Here is a 7,163-nt window from a genome sequence, read left to right as displayed (position 1 = left end):
GAAATGTCTAAGTTCTCTACGTGCTCTTTATTGGTTGTCCCTGTTATTAGCATATCATCGAGATAAATAGTGACCTGGGGTAGACCTTGTACAATGTTCACCATTGTCCACTAAAAAAATTGCATAGGCTGATGATACCCCATATGGCAGTCTCGTATATTGATACAACCCCTTATAGGTCTTAATTGTAGCATACTTCAGGGAATCCTCAATTTACCGGAATTGCATGTACACGTGGCTCATGTCTAACTTTATGAAAGACAGTCCCCTCCCCACCAACTTTGCATATAATTCCTCGATGAAAGGGATTGGTTATTTATCCAGCTGCAAGAAGCAGTTTACCAATTGTTTAAAATCGCCCACGGAGGTGAACTGAGCTGTCAGGCTTTATAGGCTGCCTGAATTGATTTTGCCTGTCCTCGGATGCTGCCTGAATTGATTTTGCCTGTCCTCGGATACTGCCTGAATTGATTTTGCCTGTCCTCGGATGCTGCCTGAATTGCTGTGCTCTTCCAGCACCACTAATCCAGAATCTGGTTTCCAGCATCTGCAGTCTTTGTTTTTACCAGGCTTTACAATCAGTATGACCCATACTGTCCATTCCATACACTCTACTGGTTTGGTGATTCTTTAACTTTCCAGTTTCCTGATTCCTGCCTCTATTTTTGGCCGTAAGGCAAATGGCACTGGATAGTCCTTGCAAAACCATGGAATTGCTTCCTGGCCAATGCAGGTTGGCGTTGGCTTCTGTGATAGTTTCTGGACCTTCCTGAAAAACTTACAGGTTTTTAATTAGGACTTCAGACGGTCAGCTATATCCTACTCAAAAGACGTTAGGCCAATCAAGATGGATCTCTCTCAACCAATTTGGCCCCATCAGGCCTGTGTCTGAGCCTTTTACTACAACTAGTAGTAACTGAACCAGATGCTTCTCATATGAGACTGGAACCGAAATCGTACCTTTAATCTACAAAGGTTCCCCTGTATAGGTTCTCGTCTAGCCGCAGTCTTACATAAACTTAAAGGCTGAAGTCAAGAGTGAATTTTGTTAAAGACTGGTTTTGCAATCACTGATACAGCCCTGTTGGCATCAACCTCCAATAGAACTGGGTGACCATTTAGCTAGGTATTTATTTTGATTGGTTCTGATTTGAATGTTGCTAAACAACCTAACTGTTCCAAGCCAGACATAGGTGGGCTTTCCAGGGTGTGCCTTTTCCTGGATGTTGGCATATGAGTTATTGTTCTCAATCTCGGTCTAGTGGGACTCTTTCACTCTTTCACTCTTTCAGGCCTACTAGGCATCTATTTAAGGAAAATTAGCAATTGCTTTAAAATACATGTGGAATCCACAATTGTTTTTAATGAATATTTGTAGCTTTTATAAACAGTTTGCGTCAACTGTAAATGCATTTATTGCAATTGTGAATGACAGATAATAGTTGTTACGTGACCTGATGACTCTTGGCCTGGAAGTAGTACCAATCGGATAGGTCAGTGTTGTAGATGACAAAGGAGTCCTGCACACAAAAGAGCATTACAGCAGAAAGGAGAACAGAGAGAAGCATAAGGAGCTCTGTGTAAAACAGCTAATAAAGGACTGAAATTCACAAGCAAGGTTACCGCAGTCATGGAAAATTTGACAGTTCCATTGTTTTTCTTTGGTTTTTCTGGCCTGGATCCTGAAGAAGATGTTAACCATTTGGCTGAGGCTCGGCTTTGTTTTGGGGTTTTGCTGTGGGCTGACCTACAATCCATATGTTCATGATATGTCCTGAGTGAGGCTATGCAACTAACTTCAGTCAAGTGGTATCCCCCAAGCTCAGTCACCTGGCAAGGGTGTCCACTTCTCCTGGCATACCCTGTAACTCATATGCTCCAGTTGCAATATTTTTTAATCACAAAGCCAGTTATAGTCAGGAGTGTGATGCTGGAAAAGCACAGCAGGTCAGGCAGCATCCAAGGAGCAGGAGAATTGATGTTTCGGGCAAGAGTCATGAAGGGCTCTTGCCTGAAACCTCGATTCTCCTGCTCCTCGCATGCTGCCTGACCTGCTGGGGCTCTTGCTTGAAATATTGATTCTCCTGCTCCTCAGATATTGCCTGACCTGCTGTGTTTTTCCAGCACCCCACTCTTGACTCTGATCACCAGCATCTGCAGTCCTCACTTTCTCCAAAGTCTGTTGTAGTGCCTGTTTGAAGTCCAGTTGGGCTTCAGTGAGTAGCTAGCAGCTTTTGCATGGTTATATCAATCATCCCACAATCTCTCAGAATTTCATGAAGGGTCAACCAAAGTCATGTACCTCTGCCAGTCATCATAACTTCATCAAAAACCCTGACACAGATTCCCCTAGCTCTCGAATTGCCGAGTAAATGAGAGGAGGCTTGGGAGTCATAATATTCCTTGACTGAATCTGTCAACTCTTGACAGGTTGTAGTATCCGGTGTCTCAGGAAATGTTAGGTTCCTAATAACTGAAAAAGCTGTGGGTCCACAAGCTGTCAAGAGAATTATTTGTTGCTTTTCATATGCCCTAATGTCATTTGCCTGGGAAAAAAAACATTCTTTCCGCAAACTGGGCCCAATTTTTGACAGCAGGATTGAATGAGTCAAGCTTCCCAAAAAATGGCATGATGCCAGAAATGCTTACCCCAACTCAAAGATGACTGTTGTGAACAATTGCTTCAGGAGCATTTTCTTTTCCTCTCTTATTGCCATTGAAATAACTCCAGAGACGCTGGTATCCCATCACAAAGTCACCCTTTATTTAAATGTGTACAATATTTGACACTGGTCCGGCTTCTGCAGAACCAGCTCTCAGAGTGAACAGAACTCCTGATGAAGGGCTTTTGCCCGAAACCTCGATTTCACTGCTCCTTGGATGCTGCCTGAACTGCTGTGCTCTTCCAGCACCACTAATCCAGAACTCCTGATATGCCTGTTTATGTATAATACAAGCAATTGTGCTCTGAACCATATAGGGAACCTAAACCAAAATCATGAGATCCACTAGAAGGCCCATGAATGTGGAAATCTCCAACTTTTTGCAGCACTTATTTTAACACCAGTCAAAATAAATGTAAGTTAAGCATGAATTAACTGGCAAATAACAGCCAGTGCAAACTACAAGTTACGCATGGAGTTGGGGCTACAACAAACACTATCTTGTGAGACCACTAGCCTTTGTACCACATTGGTCTTTTCAGCTTGATTTTCGGAATGCAGGATCTTGCACTTTTCTCAATTCAGATTTCGTCCTTGAGTCACCTGCGATGTTGCTCCACTCCATCAGAATCGCCTGACGATAGTTGTCACTCTAATGTAGGTTCACATCAATCCTGACAATGCATATTTCCCCCAGGGAAATGTTTACTGAATCACCTTTAATAAACATCACAACCCAATCTGGTCGGCTTTGGTAAAACCAAAGAAAGCAATGGAATGGTCAAATTTTAGATCTCCACTGTAGATCTAAATTTAGATCTCTTGCTTTTGGATTTCAGTCCTATTTTTGACTGTTTTACACACAGCTCCTTGTTGATGTGCCTCTGTGGTCTCCTTTCTGCTGCAATGCTCTTTTGTCTGCAGGACTTGTTTGTCATCTCCAATATTGATCTATCTGATTGGTACTACTTCCAGGTCAAGAGTCATCAGGTCACAAAACTAGTATTTCTTGTCATTCTCAATTGCAATCAATGCATTTGCAGTTGATGCAAACTGTTTATAAGAGCTACAAATATCTATTTAAAAAATTGTGTATTCTACATGCATTTTAAAGCAATTATGAATTTTTCATAACTAGATGCCTGGTAGTACAGAACTTAAAAAATGCTCAAAAGAGACCAGGAGTTGAAGCTCTTTGTTTTGCACTCTTCCGAACTAAGATGCAAGGAATCAGTTTGAAGAAAAGAAACATTGTTTGAAACAGTGTGAGAAAAGAGGGTTGTCCATTTGTTTGTGCGCATGATAATTGACATATAGATAGGCAAGAACAATTGACCATCTATCTTTATTATCCAACAGGCAGGTAGATTCTGATTGGCCAGACTGTTGCCATGGTGTTGCAGCAGTTTGGCTGTCTTAATGATCCTTGTTTTGCAAAAGGGTCAATGTATATACAAATTCCTTTAGCGACAGAAAACAGGGCCTTGAGTATTTATGTTTTAGTCTCTGGCATGTAGAAATCTATATCACTGCTGACTCAATTGATGTTTTAAAACTTTTTTTGGTGTAACTCAGCACCATTCTTTTTTCAAATTTGTTTTTTGTTTCCTGGTTCTAATAATGAAAAGTTCAACTTCTTGTCTCCCTTCAGCAATGATTAATCTTCCTTGCTATATTACTTTTGGCTGAGCCATTATCTTAATTTGGAGAGATTAGATTTCCTACAGTGTGGAAACAGGCCCTTCAACCTAACAAGTCCACACCAACCCTCCAAAGAGTAACCCACCCAGGCCTATTTCCCTCTGACTAACGCACCTCACACTATGGACAATTTGGCATGGCCAATTTACCTGACCTGCACATCTTTGGACTGTGGGAATAAACCAGAGTACTCAGACATGGGGAGAACGTGCAAACTCCATGCAGACAGAGACCCAAGGCTGGAATTGAACCGGGGACTCTGGTGCTGTGAGGCAGCAGTGCTAACCACTGAGCCACCATGCCATGTAGAAGAGAGCTCTTAGAATGATGCCATGGATGAGTGACTTCCGTTATATGGAGACATTGAAGAAACTGTGGTTGTTCTCTTGACAGCCAGAAAGGTTGAGTAGATTCGATTTGTGGTGCATAGAATGAACAAGGTGGAACTATTTCTAGTGGCAGAAAGGTCAATAATTAGAAGACACAGGTTTAAAATTGATGCAAAGGTGACAGGAGATGTTTGTTTTAATGTGAATTATTGAAATATGGGATGCAATGCATGAAATGGAATATAAAAGTTGCTTCAAAAGAGATTTGAACAGATATTTGAAGGACAGAAACATTTATAGAGTCATGGTAAACATTGGGAGTGAAATTTATTTTGATAACTTTGAGAGTAGAGTCACAGATAGACAGGATAGTGAAGGCATTTGGTATGCTTACATTTATTGGTCAGTGCATTGAGAATGGGAATTGGGAGGTCATGTTGCAGCTGTGCAGCACTGTGATTACTTTTGGAATAATGCATGCAGTTCTGGTCTCACTACCATAGGAAGGATATTGTGAAACTTGTAAAATATTTTCTGAACCCTTTGAAAGATGTTTCCAAGATTGGATGTTTTGACCTATAGGGAGAGGCTGAATAGGCTGGTGTTATTTTACCTGGAGCATTGGAGGCTGAAGGGTGACCTTATAAGTATATACAATTATGAGGGGCATGGATAGAGTCTTTTCCCTAGGGTAGGGGAGTCCAGAACTAGATGGCATAGGTTTAAGTTGAGAGGGGAAAGATTTAAAAGAGACCTAAGGGCCAACCTTTTCATGCAGAGGGTGGTGCATGTGTGGAACTAGCTACCAGAGGAAGTTGAGGAGGCTGGTACAATTACAACATTTAAAAGGTATTTGAATGGCTACATGAATAGGAATGATTTAGAGGGATATAGGCTAAATGCTGGCAAATGGGACTATATTAATTTCGGATATCTGGTCGACATGGATGATAGTTTCATAATTGGACCAGGTTAACAGGCCCAAACAGGGAGTCATATTCTAAAAGATTCATCTAGCTGTCTTTGTTACAACCACTATACCTTCCACAATTGATTGTAATACAATGAAGTAGTAATTACACTTCAAAAGGATTTGATTGGCTCTAAAACAGTTTGAGACATGTGGTGATCATACAAGTTTTCAAATAAATATAAGCTTTCCATTGCTTTTCCAGAGTAATTAGCATTTGTGTTGCTGTACTGTTTTGCTCAGTGTCTAACACACATGTTGGAATCAGTAGGTTGAGGATTTGAGTCTAAAGCCTTAAATCTCGAATAACAGCACAGTGGAACATAGAAGCAAGAGAAGGCCATTCAGTCTCTGACTCTGCTCTGATATTCAATAAAATCATAGCTGATCTAGCTGTGATCACAACCATTATTTCCTATCTACCCCCAACAAGGTTAATTCACCTGCATATCAAAAATCTATCAAACTCAGCCTTGATTGTTTTTATATCCCAGCCTCGAGTGTTTTGTTGGGAAGAGAATTCTAAGCACTACCAATGCTGTTTAATAAACAAACTTTGCTAATCTCGGTTTTAAAAATAAAATCTCATTTATTTTTAAATTGTGTCCTCTAGTTCTATTGTCTCTTACAAGAGGAAACATCTTACTGCAATCCATTCGACATATTCCCTTCAGAATTTTATGCATTTCAATAAGTTATATACTACCAACCAATTCTTAATCATTGTTAAATGGAGACATTGTCTTGCACTCATCAGGATGTGGATACAAGTAACTAGATTTGGAAAAGGAATATTAACATAAGAAAAGAGTTCTAATTGGTTCTGCTATCATTGACAAGGAAGTGTAATTTAAATCATGAAGTGTTATTCTTTCTTCTCAGGACAGACAGGCAGACTAATAATTTGATTATAGATTTAACTTGTGATCCATGACTACAGTGCAATTATATGAGACTTCTTTAATTCTTCAGCAAGTTGAATCCTTACACACAAATCTGTAGTCCACATCTTTGTGAATTCTTAGAAATGTACCTTAAGGCTTCTTCTGCACACTGCTGAAAATGTGTTGCTGGAAAAGCGCAGCAGGTCAGGCAGCATCCAAGGAGCAGGAGAATCGACGTTTCGGGCATGAGCCCTTCTTCAGGAATGAGGAAAGTGTGTCCAGCAGGCTAAGATAAAAGGTAGGGAGGAGGGACTTGGGGGAGGGGCATTGGAAATGCAATAGGTGGAAGGAGGTCAAGGTGAGGGTGATAGGCCAGAGTGGGGGTGGGGTGGAGAGGTCAGGAAGAAGATTGCAGGTTAGGAAGGCGGTGCTGAGTTCGAGGGATTTGACTGAGACAAGGTGGGGGGGAGGGGAAATGAGGAAACTGGAGAAATCTGAGTTCATCCCTTGTGGTTGAAGGAAGCAGGCTAAGATAAAAGGTAGGGAGGAGGGATTTGGGGGAGGGGTAGGTAGGGAGGAGAGACTTGGGGGAGGGGCTCCTTGGATGCTGCCTGAC

Source organism: Chiloscyllium plagiosum, unplaced genomic scaffold, assembly GCF_037043375.1.
Source record: "Chiloscyllium plagiosum isolate Xiang-an unplaced genomic scaffold, Cpla_swu_hap1 HiC_scaffold_35, whole genome shotgun sequence".
NCBI lineage: Eukaryota > Metazoa > Chordata > Chondrichthyes > Orectolobiformes > Hemiscylliidae > Chiloscyllium > Chiloscyllium plagiosum.
Note: the sequence above shows the minus strand (reverse complement) of the source record.